General features: G+C 36.5%; 1 long non-coding RNA gene across 1 annotated transcript; it reads right to left on the bottom strand.

Moving 5' to 3' along the window:
• Positions 1 to 1,757: 1,757 nt before the first annotated feature.
• Positions 1,758 to 7,555, bottom strand: LOC118069756 (uncharacterized). The gene is made up of 3 exons (XR_004690679.1): positions 7,422 to 7,555; positions 2,064 to 2,318; positions 1,758 to 1,985 (listed from the first exon to the last, which is right to left on the bottom strand). It is a non-coding gene; the product is annotated as an uncharacterized lncRNA (long non-coding RNA).
• Positions 7,556 to 16,706: the final 9,151 nt, after the last annotated feature.

Below are 16,706 nucleotides of genomic sequence, written 5' to 3'. Positions count from 1 at the left end.
AGCAAGAAGGGAAGAATGAGGACATGTTGCAGGTGCGTGTGACTGTCCCTCGTGATCGTTTGAGACATCGTTCCCGCGAGGTTAACGCTAGCAAAACGTGATGTTCAACCTTTGGCCCGCTCATACCTTTAACACTACAGCAGCCTTACTACAGATTCTGTATTCTTAAGATAAAATAAATGTACATTTTTTTCACTATTATTTAAGAAAAAGTAAAATTACAAAATTTCTTTCTAGATAATTATCGTGATTAAATACGTGATAAGAGACTAGTGTTAGAGAGTGTGGACTCGTAAAAAGATGCTAGAGATTCAGAGCTTACAATTTACAAGCTTTACACCCTCGTCTTACGTCGAATGAAACCGCTCGTTTATCAGCAACCGACTCGAGTGAAAGCGACACCGAGGGTTGTACGCGCGACGAATAACAATTCTTATAACATTGCGCTCTTCCACAAAGTAACTTCCTCTGCATAGAAAAAGCTTCGTCTATCAATTCCATATAACGAAAAATACAACAAGGATAGCTATTTTAATTTTACCTATTTCAATCTATAAAATGTTTACAATCAACTCTTAAAAAAAATATTAAATTAATTGATAAAAAACTTAAATTTCAGTTGTATCATCTAACCTGCTCTTTAATCAATTTCTATCAAAGAAAATTTGTTTGATTTCCAGCAGTAGGAATATAACCCGCTAAAATCCTTTGAAATATCTCCAGTAATCCAAGGGAGAATTTGAAATGTAATTCAAACATTTGAGGTTCATGTAAATGTCTTTTAAAAGACTAGCACCTGATCCAATTTAATACTTGGTGGGTCAAGAGGTCTCTTTCCCTTGTTTTCCTTGTCAATAGACAATGTCTAGTCTCATAAAATTCAAACAGAAACATTGGAGAGTTTCTTGTCGCCCCATTTTGCAAGTGTCGTCGTTGTACTGAGCTAATTTGTCAGTTGTCGAGTTAGCGTTCTCCAGGGAATTTACAAGGGGGGTGAGAATTCTCCCTGGCACAAGCTCGGTAATCAACCAGTGAATATCTGAACTGCTTTCGAAGGTTTCCTATACCTCCAGAGTATCTCGTCTCACTTCTCTCTTGTCTTCTCACTCCTTTTCATTTATAAAGAAGCGGCTCTCGTTGGCACGCGATTGATCGAGCTCTGTTTCACTTCTACAAAGGCAAACACACTTTAAAGTTTACTTCTAAATTGTTTTAAGAAAAACGTAAATATTTTTTTTATCTAAGATAATGTTAGCAAGCGGTCTACTTTGAAATCTTCAAATACTTCTTTACGAAAATGTCAAAGATTGTAATAGAGAAGCAACTGAGTATTGAGAAGCTAATGTAAAGCAGTTGGATCATATCTACGTTGTCGCATAAGGAAAAAATGTTGTTCCGGATTTCAGGGCTTTGTAGTCATCTATTTTCAAGTGAACCCCTTGTGTAAATTATTTAAATAAACAAGGATGAGATAGCAGTGAAGATTGGCTGCTGCTTTATTCTACTCTCATCTTGCGTTCCTTCTCTTTCTTTCCTCACTTCATCTCTATCTTTCACCCATCGAGTTGTGTTTTGCGATGCTTCAGTGACGAACAATTATTCCCACTCGGTATGACAGACAGGGGGGGAAACAAGTTCGTCTTCTGTAATGAATTTTAAATTGGCTCACATTCATAATATGAATGCGTTGACATTTAGACAATTCCTGAATGACATTGTCAAATACTTCAAGTTGTTTGAAAAATTTTCCACGACAACTATCGTTAGCAGTGATTTTTTTTTTAGATGCAAAGAAGTGAAGTTAAAAATAACGAGCCATGTGGTCAACATCTCGGACAAACTGATAAACATTGCTTAACGCTACCATACTTTCTCTTATCTCTTTGTTCCGCAGCTTTGATCTTCGCTACTGAAAAATTGATGGCACATTCACCTTATCCTTCTTCTGACATTCAATCGTGATCCATCCATAAGTATTATTGTATCTGTATAAAAGATATATGTTTAATTAATATTCCACTGATGATCGCATTTCTCTTGTCTACAAGTCTACCAGACAATACCTAGTGATGCTATAACAGTCCAAGGGTTGTGGTAACAAGTTTGCGCAGCCAGCCGACAGTGGATGTTACACCAATGATATACGCCAGAAGGTAGCTTTATGCCTCAAGCTATGCTGAGTCTGTAACTTAGCCAGTACAATTACCATGCATCTCGTTACTCTAGTTTTGTTGTAAGTATCACTTTAAATGTACTTTCTCTCAATATTTTATGTTCGCTCTTGGTATATTTATGATGCTCCAAGTAAACAAATTTACCTGCAAAAAAAAAGATGTTAAGAAATGATTTTATTCTCTTTGATGATACATTCATTTAAAAATATCTCTTTTGAAGATGTAATAAATAATAAAATTAAATACAGATGATTTTATCCAGCAATCTCTTTTCTTTAAAAGGAATTAAGAATGTTTTAGGCAATAAAAATATTGTTGGGCATTTATCAACGAAAAAAATGACCATGGCTATGAATAAAATAGAAAGACAAGGGTTTGAAGAGGAAAAAAAAGAACAGAGAAAATCTGTCACCCTCCGGACACAGTTTGTGGTTTTTTATCCACGTCTAAACTGTTGAGGGGTGCTTGTCTTAAGGGCGAGATTTAAAACAATTACAAGAAGTCTCAGCAGCTTGAGGGCTTGTCCGAAGTGTGGGGAGTTAATCTTGAGGGTGGTTTAATTAAAAGTGGTGCCAACTGACGGGTGGCCATCGATCAACACTCTTCTCGTCCCTTGTTCCTTGCTTTAAAATATTACTAAATATATATTTTTCTATAGAAATAAAATAATCAATCAAAAGATATATCTTGAGATTGAAGTCATTATTTTCAAATTTGATTTACTATCGATCATTTGACAATGTGGAAAATCTGTGGTAGGGTAAGATGAGTGAACAATGAGCAATCTTGGAATTTGGAATGTGTCCAACGAGAAATACGTGTTGGATGAGAGTTGCTATGCGGCATTTAAGGAGCGCACGGCATGTCAGTGGGAATGTCCAGCAGGTGACGTTTCAACGCCTGTCTTTGTATCTCCCTATTTCCTTCGTCTTCTCAGGAGTCATTTCAATGTCTTTCGATGTTCTAAAGTTCTACACACAGAGAAACCTGTTAATGATGACTTGAAAAAGATTTTTCAAAGGTCAAAGTACCATTGATTGACAGAAAAAAATTAAACAGGTTTTTCATGGTCAATTGTGTCGTTTTTTTCATGATAGATTTATTTTTGAAGATCCATAAAAAATTTATTTTGGTGAAAATAACTGTTTTGTTGTTGTATAAAATATTGTTACTTAATGAAGTAACATATCCATCATTTCTTTTATGTTATTTATCAAGAGGAAAAAAAATACTTAATATCTTTAATATACATTAAAATATAAAATCAATGAATTACAAAAAAGAATTCCCCTGCTTTGACTATACCGAGGTTTTCATATTGAAAGTAACCTTTGAAAAAGATTGTAGGAGTTAGGGGTTAAGTTTTCACTTGAATTGGAAAGCCTTTTGATCGTCCTTCAGGATGATCCTGTTTGCTGTGAATTTGTTTTTCTTCAGTAGCAAAGAAACATTCAAGGAGAGAAAATTCACTCGAATCTCTGGCATTGAGCTTAAGAGCACAATTGCAAGTCGGAAAAGAAACGAAAAAGGATCGTGAGACTTCGCGTGCAGCATGGTCATCCCTCGTCTTGAGAATTTATGCCCGTTGTCCCTATACCATCCTAACTAGTCCACCCACTTACTTTCTCACAACCCTCAAAGACGTAACTGAAAGTAGAGGGGTGGACTTACCAACAGACACCCTTAAAATATCACCTCCCGTGTTTTATCGTGCTTCTACCTAGAGTCTCCAAAGTTTCTTTTTGTCTGCAAGCTCCAATACCTATTTCTTTCCTCTACAAGGGGGGATGAGAGAAAAGTGGAGCCTCAGAATGTGCAGTCCAATCGATTTGAAAATCTCTCAGAAGCGAATATGTAAAACGGGCATTTACATACCAACTGTTTTATCGCTAGTGACTTCTAAACGTCTCTCAACCCTCGCCAAGACCCACTATCTCGCACAATCTTCAACAACCCAAGGATATTCGTGGACATTGGCCAGGAAGTGTCGATGGATTTATGGTCAAGGCTGATGAAAATCTACCAACTACTATATATTTTTGCTTAACTTGTTTAAGTGGTTGCAACTTTTTATTATCTAGGAAAAAAAATCCAAATTAGTGCTAAAAATAAATGAGTAACTAAAAATATCAAAATTTTTTGATTAAATAAAAAGAAAATAATTCTATATTTATTTTTTTCTAGACTATAATAATCTATTTGTCTTCTTGATAGGGACATTTAGGAGCAGTGAATAGAGGTACTTGCTTCAAATTGTCTGTACCATGGACACCTTAACAGACCGTTGTGAACCCTCGGAACTTAACGAACCGCAAATGCGTTGTTTTAACGGCGTCATTAATATTTAACCAAATCTCTAGAATTCACTTCAGGGGTCAAAGTGATACGTTTATCAGAGATTGTTATAGATAATCCCAATAAGGTGAAATTGAATATGAATGAAATCTCATACTCGATTCAGGAAGAAAAACTTGCCAGTCAGAAAGAGAAGTGATCAAGAGGATTCCTAAGTAGTCTCTTGGAGTTTCTTTAGTAAATCCGGGGTCTTAATTGTCTCTATTTATGCCCCTTTGGCTTCCGATCGGCAAAGAATTACGTGACATGTTTATGAAGAAAGTAGCAAAAGCACTAATACTGGGTGCCCTCAATCAAGCTATCGCACTCGCTTTTTCCTGCAGGCACATGCTTTTGCCACACCTCCTTTAGCATCTATACTCCCTCTTCGAAAGTGTATTGATCTTTGGGAGCACTTTGATCTACAAAAGGGTCTCTTTCTCTCTCTTTATCTCTTCTCTCTTACACCCACGTCAGACTAAACTATTTTCTTACTGAGCTTAGGTGGCTACTCGAACTGTTTCTTTTCTCTTATTCTTACATAAGATCACGTTCATCAACTAAGTTTATCAGGGACTCCCTTACTTTTTTCCCTCAACCAGCGACAGAAGTGCTAGCGTAATTACTGAAATAAGTTTGCGGTTGAAGAGTCACTAGTTACTGAACTTGTCTACTTGGTGAATACTATGGACAAAGTTAGGAAACACGATGATGAAAAAATTCTTTAGATTTATCAGACAGTAGAAGAATCTCGCGATTCGTATTTTCGTTGAAAAATCGACGACATAGAGTAATTTAAGTACGACCCTCGTCTCGTAGATCAGCCGCTTTAGTGTGAGAATATTTAGGGAGTTAATTGCCACGATATATTTTATTACGATTGCACCAAGTGCTTTAGCTGTCTCGTTAATTACTTGTCAGTTTTCTTGGATTTTAAATTTAAAAACAAATGTACTTACTCTGTTGTGTACAACTTAAAAAATAATATCTTACCTTCAATGCTATTAATTTTTATTAAAAAAACAAATACTTTATCACATAAATTTACTGAGAATGAATAAGATAGTTGAAAAAATTTCCATGTGATCTCTGTTGGAAGCATGATGAGAATTCAAGCCAAAGGGTAAGAGATTCCGTTTGTAGTAGTTAAATGCATTTGACAACAAGAGTAATATTCCCAGAGAATAATTTCTACCCCAAGATTCGTTTGTCTATAAAACGAGAATTATTCTGTCTAGTATTAAGTCTTCACATCAGATAAACCCAGCTCTATTCTTGATATAAAGACAATGTGTATACGAGTCACGCTCCTAGAATAAAACTCCTAACAAACATCAAGGAAATAAGAATGAACCAACGTTATCCTCAATGAAGGGGTTTGACAAGGACTAAAATCATTTTGGGAATGGACATAGTAAATAAAAGAAAACTGGCCATATGAGTGACCCTTTGAACGCACCTTCCTGATCTGTCTTATTTCGTATTTTCCCCTAATATTAATTTAATAACGTCAAAACGTGAGCAATCGACAGGCAATAACAGTATAGCAATCAAGAGACGTCCGTCCTGGTGGTTAAGTAACCCTTTTTCGTTGTATTCAGAGAAACAAACGGGAGGGATCTTATAAGGATAAGGGAGAACTTTAACCCCTTCATAAGTGTCACTCCGGGCCAAGTGGCTGCTTGTTCTTGTTGATTTCATCGCTGTCTCTTTCCTTTTACTACCCCTAGGGAATCACCAACGACATAAGGATTTCAAGGGTCCATAGACCACGTTATTTGACCTCCAAGCTTGCCACTTTGACGATCTTAAGCTCCACGTCTTAGGGTGGTTCAATTGAGTAAATGTTTCGAATAACATTTCAAGTTAACTTGAAGCTATTTTGTCATCAAATTCCTGTACATTTAATTTTTTTGTTTAGAGTTAAAGCTGAAGATAGGACACAGCAATGAAAAAGCAACGATAAATCGCACTTGAAGAAGAGCAAGTCGTTGGAGAAACGTGATGTGAGGTGGAAAAAATAGCTCGAGTATACGATTGGTAGAAGGGTGGAGAGAGAGCTTGTCGTGAGGTCACCTCGACTTTGGTATAAATATTTAAAGTCCCGAATTAAGTCGAGATGATAAAGCGCTTCCAAGTAAGAAACTCTGTAAGCTCTGGCTCATATCAGTTTTGAATGCTTCTACACTTCCTCCTGGCTTCTAAGCCATCATGTGGATTCATTCACTATATGTATATCGAGACTCCTTGAGAGCTGTCAATCCTCTTGAGATTTCAATACTCGAAAGACAGACCACACGAGTCGTGACATCGATATCAAGAATAGTAAAGATTACAATTTGCTTTTTGACTGATGATCGCTGTACTGAAAATAAACATATCAATTTGATTTTTATTTAGACCCTGAACTGCTTTTAAGAGTTTTTGCGAAGACACTAAAAAAAAAGATAGATCATGTGACGTCATGATGGAAAAAAAACATCTCCTGACAAGAGATTGCAGACACAGAGCTCGTACGAGTTGAGATAACGTGAGTGCACCCTCCCGCACGTGCTTCTGCACCAGAAATATCCGAGGACACATGCATGATCTCTACTCTGAGTGTTACTTATACTGAAGTCTCGAGCTCTGCTGTTTTCGCTAAATTATCAACTCCCTCCATCGGGAGATCGAATGTCTACCATGTGCGTGCGACGCTTTTAGTTTCCGCGTCAATTTTAGAAATAGTTAACTCGACCTTTCACCCAAAAATATCTATACAATATGGGCAGATTCCTGTAGCTCATTTCATAACTATTTTTTCTTCAACATAAAATGGAGAAAAAATGTTACCTCGTAAATTAGAAAAAAAATTAACATCTAAAAATATCCGAGAAGTGCAGATGTTAATAAAATTTTCATTTTTCCACTTACCCAGCACAACTATCATCATCTCCGGGAGTGAAACTCTTGCTCGTGTCCCACGGTGGTCGTATCGAAGTCATCTTGAAGCTCCTGTATAGGCTCTTATAGGCGTAGAATGCACTATCCACCCTGAGAAGAGTAGAAGAAAGGAAGAAAAAGGTGTTTCGAACGGCAATCCAGTAGGACGTGCCTTGATGCGGCGTGGTGGCTCGAGATACGTGCGCGAAGATGCTACTTCTTCCGTTCAACTATGGGTAATACACCTTGGAAAAGAGTCGGTGGATCGCCGTCACGGCGGCAAGTGCATCGAGAGCACCGCGGTCGAGATAATTTGCCCTCCAGAAAATAACAGGGTGGATAGTGCCGCTGGAACGTATATGTGTTCAACGACCAAGACTTCAAGGATCGTGAAGAGTGAGAGAGACAAACCGATGATTCCACGTGAGCTGCAACAAAAACAGAGTAAGAAGGGATAAGTACCTATCGAAGGTCTCTTCGAAGAGATTCATGATGTATATAAGAGACTTATGCAGTCTTATATGAAGGCCATATACTTATTTCATACGTGATGTATTGACTATGTAACGACGAAAAATTTCATTTTAAAATTAAATTAAAACACAAAAGAAAAAATAAGCCTATGACGAATTTCTTTTATTGAACCACTGAAATATATTGATGACAATTATCTAGGGTAAGGTCCAGTGGTTAAAAGTAATTCGTTAGGAAGCTGCGAACAAGAGCAATAAACGTATCTAGAAGAGTATACGTGACCCTCGACCTTCGGTTTATAGGTCTGGTCTGACATGACCCCCGCGAGACTCGATTTGTCAACTCGTTAGTGGAACTCGTTTGACCCCGTACAAACGGTGCGGGAAAGTATCTTGTGCCACACCAGGACTATTGAAGGTTTGTCGTTTTACTGACATAGGTCTTGTATCTCTATCTATCTTTTCAGACCATTATTCTTACGTTCAACAACCCTCTAATCCCATAAAAATAATTCTTACAATTATCTATAAATTATCGTTGATCAGTATAATAGCAGTTTACTATCTTTATAAATGAAGAGAAGCTGGGAACCTTCAGTTTATTTTTTAGATTTTTCAACATTTTCTTCAGCTTGAGTAATTATACTGAAAATAAAGATTATTAATGAAGTTAAATTGACACAAGCGTGCAAAATAAATATAAAAATAGTTGATGTATTATTTGGTTTAAAATTGGTATTTGTCGATGAGAATTTGTTTTTAAATGTTGAGCTGATATTTTTGAAGTAATTTAATGGATATTTTAGAGACTCTTTAATATCTTAAAATCCAAATGCATGAGGCTGCAATCCAAGTGAACGACTTTTACCCTTGCAGTTACTTTTAGCCCTGATCTCTACTATGAGTGAATTTGGAGCAAAAGGGGAATCATGAAGGGTCGGATTTTGCGCAACAGTCTCGTTATAATGCCTTGCCACATTGAGAAAGAGCAAAAGCGAGCAGCAAAGTCGTGAGGGACTTGTGACTGATGTAGGGCGGTTGGCCATTACGTGAAATAGAGAACCATTGGTCACTTGGTACGAGCGTACCTCAAATTGACGAATGGTAATGAGTTCGCCTTGTTAAACGACCACTGCTAGGTAGCTTCCTCGTGAAATTGAACTTTGCATTACTTTTTTTTTCTCCATTCATTACAAGGTTACTTTATTGATGGAACCTCTTTGAAGAATCAATCAAATAAATTATAAGAAAATGTTGAAAAAATCTTTAATTAATTATTGCAAGGACGTATAATGATCTTTACTTGGATGGTGTTTTAAGTACTCCAGTTTCTTGAATGAAACTCCAATTATTTCAGCGTTAGTATCAAATTAACAGAATAAACTTAGAATTTTATTGAACGTCTGAGAATTCTCAAGAGCACTTTCTGCTTGGCAATACTTAACAGACTTTATTCGACATTGTTGAATGGCGGCAGTTGTAAAAATGATAACGGATGACCCGTGAGACTGGGGGCTCTTGGGTAATGAAGTACGGTCAGTGTAGTGGCCGAGTGGAATTGCAAGGGCGATCCTAGAAAGCATGAATTTACACCCGAACGTCAGTAGATGTTACAGTCCTACGGGAACATGAGGACCCAAAGCTTCAAGCCACAAATTTTCAGAGAGTTTATTTACCTCAGATTTTCACCATTTACGTGATTGTTAAAATAAGTGTGTACAAATTGAACAAAATTGTTGGGCAATTCTAGCGAGCTGAAGCAGAACAGAAGAAATATGACAAGAAGTTGAAGTACTCTCCTAAGACCTTATGAGGTCAGACTCATATCTGTCGTGGTAAGTCATTATCTGCAGTTCGTGCTCATCTTCAAATTGCCGATATTTCGTACTGACTTCGCGCCATATTTTACTCTGTCGTTATACCGGTTTCAGTTACGTGGAGATCATAACTTAAAGACGTGCGTTACTAACTTGCGCGACAGCAATGTATCACAGGCAGTAGTTTCTAAGATGCACTAGAGATCTTATAATTTTTCAGTATAATTTTTAAAATATTACAGCTTTCACTACTGCAACCGTAATTGAAGAGAAATCGAATTTAAATGAAATGGAAAATGTCTTGGTCACATTAGGAGATCAATCGTGAATGTATACGTACAAGATACCTTGAGATTCTCAACCGAGGATGAAATTACTTGGTGAAGTGGAGAGCTTCATGGCACGCCTATAGTAAAAGCCAGTGCAAGGAAACGTCACGTACACGTCCATGGTTACGTGTACTCGCTTCTGCTCGGGGAGTTATTCGCTTGCAAGAGTATATACATGTAGATCGGGCCCCTGTGTACCTATATCCTCACAGAGATCGACGGCTCGTCGGCAGCATTCCGTGTCGGGAGCCGATCCATGCTCCTGGCTGAGTCTGGAAGATTTCTTTTTCGCTGGGCGTGGCTTTAAGAGGCCGAGAGGTCGTCGAAGCCTCTGGGAATATCGAGGACTGTCTCTCGTCGTTCAAGCCTCTTTTTGCACCTGTGAAAATTATCGATAAACTTTCCTGTCTTGCCAACTTTCAAGACCCTGAATTTTCACTTTAGAATCTGATCAAGGCACTTATTTGGAGGCGTACAACATTTGCAAAAACCGTTGCTCAGTTTCTAATCTAATATTCATTGCATTATGATTTTTTTTTCTATCATTTTTTTTTCTTCACGATGTTATTACGTCAATCAGGTCCTTCAGATTGCGTGCTAAGGTCAAAGAAACCTCTTGGTAGCTTATAAGAGGTGATCGGCTTCGTAAAAAGCGAACAAAATCAAAACAGGTGCAATTGACGTCGGCTCTGAGTCTCGAATCATCGAAACAATTACAGAGGCTGCATTGAAGAGGAGTAAGGGCAAAGCCGCCGTGCAATTCTGAGCTACCGTACCTCCTTGTAATTGCCATTGACTGTAATATGGAGCTTTGATCGCTGGGAAAATTCAATCTAAATGACAGTGGTGTGAATTTACGGCCAATTAATTGGGGCATGAGATTATTCCATGAATTAAAAACAAATTCTTACATTCACTCATCTGTGTAGGTACACTATAATTATGTAGTCTAAGGTCAAAGAGAATACAATTTGAAGATGCGCTCATAAAATATCCATATTTTCTGTCTTCTCTCTCGGCGTAATATAAATTTGTCGAACATCACTGCATCTACAGGCCTACACGATTGCGTTCCATGATCAAAACCGACAATTCTCTTTAGTCATTATCCTTTTACTGTCAGAGAGTTATTTAGAGGAGATCTTACAAACATTAGTCAGTTAAGATCACTCGACTGGAAAACTATGTATTATTTTTTCCAATTTGTAATTTACCATCAATATTTTTATCTCTTTAAACTCTACTTCGTGCTCATCTCCATCGACATCGAAAAATTATGATAAATATTGATTATAAACTTCTGTTTCTGCTACAGCATTTTCATCCATATTAGTCTGATTATTCTTGTCCTGTTTCTACTCGATTGCAATTTCTCAAAAGAGAAATTAATTTTAGTCCATTTATTTAGCTTGAGATTGCCGTCAAGAGACATGCAGAAGTGTCGAATTGCTATTATCGAACGAGAATGGCGTGTACGAAAGAAACGTGTCGTGAGTACAGAAAGAGAAAATGTAAGAGGGTGAACCGATGAGCTGGACATTCCCCTCTCTGTTGGCCTGATGTCGATGTTGGCGATAAATCTCACCCTTATATTATCTCTGCCACCCGGCAAATAGTAAATGCTTGTTCGTATAACATACCCTGAGATCGGAAGTCGCGCAAACATAGCCAAAGTTTTGGTAGATCCAAATATGAGGGTGATAAGTTTATTCTTCTGTTTCCCAAACAATTCAGTAATCAATCATCTCTTTGATACTTGAAACAATTAACATTCTCCTCGATTCCATCCAAATCTCTGAAACAATAAATTAATAATAATTATTTCATTCAAAAAATAGAATAATTGAAAGATAAGTAATCAAAAAAATAAATTCTTATCTATAATTGTAATATTGTAAATTATAATATTAAAATAATTAGTTGATTCTTTGGTTTTCGAAATAATTTAAACACTCAATGACCCCTCGGATGATTAAAATAATTAGAAAATTTTTTTCTTCATGTGTGAGACAATGCCAAAGACTTGCACGATTCTCAAGAACATGTAAAGAACCTCCGCATCCCTCGAATACCAATCTCTACAATCGTTTAGGCAAGAATTTCTTCTTCCGCAATAATTAAAGGCGTTCTCCTTTTTCCGCGAGTCTGAGTCATAGATGTAAAACGATATTCAAGAACTCTTGTGAATCTTACTAAGCTTAACAGAGACTTCTCTTAGTGATCCCACGCGTAACTTTATGTAGAAATTATCCAGAAATATGCTGGAGCATCGCTTGTGCTCTGCAAAGCCTAAACGTGAAGCGCAGGTGAAAGTACACGCTTGTTGCCTTGCAATTAGCAACGGGCCTATTATTAAGCACAGACAAACCGTGGCAATGCATATACATATACATATAGAATATATAGTCAATGTTCTGACAAAGTTGTTGGTTCTGCTGTTGATGCTCTTCTCTGGCTGTTATATGCGAACATTAATGAATCACGCGGAATTCGTACGTCGTTGAGACGCGGAAGTGTCGGGAACAAAAGACTTAATCGTAAATTAATATCTAGTCTTAACGATAAAAAAAATTTCAACTAATTTAACATCTTTTTTATGCGGAAACAAGTCTATGGAATTCATGTTGATCATTTTTTATTTCTTATTAATTATAAACTTTCAATAGCCTTAATGAATGAACAAATTTCCATTCAACCTTATGATTTTGTTTTATTCAACATTTCTAGATTTTAATTCTAAAAAAATTTTCTCCAACATTAACTAAAACTTCAATTGAAGTCAGTAAGTATGAAATAAACGTGAATAAAATTTTGTCAAGCAAATGTAAAAATTCTTGCGACTTTTAGGATGTTTCTTGCAGCTTTAAAGCAACGATAAAGGGGCTGGACCCTTCTTCCGAGCGCTTTAAACAATTTTAAGGCTCATTTCCCCCTAGAAGCGAATATCCTGTAAGGACGAAGGGTAGAAAGCCCACAACGAAGGAGCGACACGCGGCCGCAGGCATCTTTCTGTCGTCTTGTGAGCATCCAAGTCTCTTACTCTCTTGCACTACAAGGTAACCCTCGTATTTACCAATTACCTAAGTAATCTGCGGCTGCCAGACTCCTTCCCTGAACTGTCCTTACTCATTGCCTCGCGGCCCATCCGCTTTCTCGTCCCTTTTAGACGCTATCTTATGCCTCGAGACCTTTATACAATTGTCATACATGTAATTTTAAGCTCCATAAATTTCTAGATTGCTCACATAAGATAAATTAACAAATAAAATTATTTTTTACATTTTTTCCTCATGATCTCTCTATTCTGGTAATCACAAGACTTGTGGGCACGGCTTGTGAACATGCTTGCCACTGGTGATTATTGCGTAATCAACACTAATTATCATGCCAACGGTATTCGTTTTCCTCCAGAATGGATCGCGAGAGTCTAGTACCCGTTGAAGCTCACTAAAGTAGAGGCAGGTGTACTCATGTATGCAGGTGAATTTTTTACATACTTTTAACTGAAACTAAACATCTTATTTAACATTTAGAAAAGTATTAAATATCAATTATTTTTTGTACTTCTGCTGCAATAATTAGTCGCATCTACCTGCGAAAACTAAGGCTATACTTATAGATTATAAAAAAATCATTCACTATATAAAGCAAGGGAACAATACAATGGCAACGTTGTATTATAATCTGCATATATTACTACCGTGTATTCGTATCGTCTGAAACCGCGATGATATACCAGAGAGGACGAGGGAACTCTACACTTTGTCCTGCCGTGGAAATTTCTCACGGAAGCCAAGTCAAACCGTGACGCTAGTCCTTGAGACATTCAATAAAAATACATCTATGATGTCATGAAATTAATAAAAAAAAAAATTATTTATGTAAAAAATAAAGATACGGATTAATGATAATATTTTATCGTTCCAGTTTTTGACTGAAAAATTTTTAATCATTCGTCGTATTGGTGATTTACAGACTAAAAAATTAATTTGCTTAAAACACTAATCAATCTAGGATGTATCTTTCATAATTATTATTAATTTGTTATTCCAGAAGAAATATTACTTTCATATATAGTAACATGAAATGTATAAGACAGTTTGTGTATAGAGTTGAAGATTCATCAATTAATAGCTTCGACTCAGTCAACCAGTTGGAAAGGTCTAGTCTGACATTTCGAGTGACAAGCCGGCATGTTTCACGGCTAGCGTGACCGTCTCGCGTCCGTACATTTATTATTCAAATCTCCGATAGGTTACGTCGCACAGATGAGACTCGGAAGTCGTGCTCGCCGGCCATCACGCGTCTCATTAAATGTTATAGCAATTATGAGAGAATAGAGCTGGGCATTTCATCTACTGAATATTCTACATAATATCATCTATAACTACCTTGTATTTAAGTACACGTATGAAATTTTACAGTAATTTTTATTCTAAAAATTACTTTACTTATTAAAATTTAAGGATATTAAAACTGTATTTATTTTATATACTCAAAACATTAAAACTGTTTAATTTTTTTCAAGAATTATTTAGCGAAAGATAATATATTCCCTTTGAACTAGAATGTAATGTATTTTATTTGAACATACTATTTATTGATAGTAGTTAAAGTTAATTAGTTATCCATAAATCTTTCTCACTACACAAATTTTATTTGCATTGCCTACAAGCGTTTTGCAACTTCTGAATATGTAAATAAAATCTGCACCGTTAAATTCTTTTTCCCGTGTTAATATCATCATAATATGCTACGTTTATTGATCCAACGCAACAGTTTCACAATTTATACTTTATCTAAAAATAATTCAGAAATATAGCTATTGAAAAATCGTACAAATTTATACCGATTCCCAAAACGATTCCAAGTCACCCCTTGATAAAATGATAGTCATAAACAGGAGTCGGGTTTGTCGTTTTTTTTTCCCTAGGATACTATCGTTGGGTTGCTACATAACCATAAGATTCATCTGAGCTGCATATTTGATGTCGCATGTTCTCATGATCGCCAGAATTTGCCCCAGTGGATCGTGCTGGGGTCAAAAGAGCCTTCAGTGATTGAGGGTTAGGACCAAGTACTGGCGCATTAACTTTTCATCTTTATACATATAATTCCAACGCCCCGATAATACTTCCGGTCGCGAGCCGAGAGAGATGATGTTTCTCGGTTGGATCGTGAACGTTAATGCGTTCAACGCTTGAGGCGATATTCCACCGGACTTTTATTACGGCGTTCCCGTTGCCCAGAGAGTCAATTTCAATTTATATCGATCAAGTATAATCGAGGCTTTTTGTTTAAAAACTGTAATTATTAGAGAAATCTTTTAGACAAAAGTCTTAATGGATTTTTTTGTTGCGGTTAGAGCAATTACGCGCGAAGAGAAAAAGAGAGACGTGCCACAGAAAAGCACTTGGAGAAAATCTATTGCCAACACTAAGACGTTGCCAATAGGGTGTATAGTAGAGACTGAGTGTGTAGTACAGGGTGTGGGCTCAAATGACACGGAATAAAAGTAATGCTCGACGATACGACGTCCCTTCCAAGATCGTCCCTTTTGCACTAGAGACTCAAGCTAGAGAGAAAATGGTACACTCTCTATACTTTCTTATTTCCCCTTTCCGGACTTGCACACACGGCATCCCTTGGTAGATTTCTCTAACCTAGAGGGTAGTATCGACAAGCGAGAAATCGATATCCGGGATAAGAAATTCCCGGCTGCATCCTGCACTCGGACTAGTCGCACCCTTCTCACGATAGAGCTTTAATTCTCAATAGTATCTTTTCCACTTATTCTCTCTTTTTCTCTTTCTTCTCCTGCAATCGATTTGTAATTATTGAGGTTATTCGATACTTCGTCCTCGGCAAATTTTGCCTCTAGACTCGCGTGATCTACTCACCTGTCAATAGATTGATTGTATTTTCAGTCACTGTGAAGTTGAAGGACGTCATTAATTCACTCGTCGCACTCAATATTTTACTGAATGTGCTCTTCGAATTTATGAGATATATTCCTAAAAGGTATCGTGACACGTTGCAATTTGTCTTCTTTACGTCCTTCATATTATATTATTATATGAAGAACTGTTTTTTATCCAGCCATGAGTGTTTCCATGCTTTTATTAATCCTAAAAACAATAATAAAATGACTCAATAAAGATAAAAAAATTACAGTGATTATGATGATCTGATTTTCGGAGAATATTGGTTTTATATTGTTCTTTTTTATTAGCCAAATTACTTATTAGTCATCACATGCATCGGAGTCTAGACATGAATTTTTCCCTTTTGAATCAGCTTTCTGGTCGAGTTGACAGCTTACTAAGAGATTTTGTTTACCAGATTAATCGACAACTTGACGATGTAATCGAATCTTTTGATCCACCTTCTAAGAAACTCAAAGCCTAACAATCATTTTATTTTGTGGGAAAAAATGTCTAATTTTTCAAAATTTATAATAAATCATATGACACAAATTTAACAATAAAAAATTCGATCAATAGATTTTCATAGTTTGAAGAATTGTTTTTTTATTAATTTTCAAAGAAAAGTTATTTCAGTGTTGATCAATAAAAAAATATTTACAGTTTGGAGACAGGTAATTGACGTAAATGTTTTTGTTGAGATTTCTGGAATGTGCTAAGATGGAATGACGCG

The sequence above is a fragment of the Chelonus insularis genome, unplaced genomic scaffold, assembly GCF_013357705.1.
Source record: "Chelonus insularis isolate UGA/USDA-ARS -01 unplaced genomic scaffold, ASM1335770v1 contig_42_pilon, whole genome shotgun sequence".
NCBI lineage: Eukaryota > Metazoa > Arthropoda > Insecta > Hymenoptera > Braconidae > Chelonus > Chelonus insularis.
This window is presented reverse-complemented; position numbering and strand designations above follow the sequence as displayed.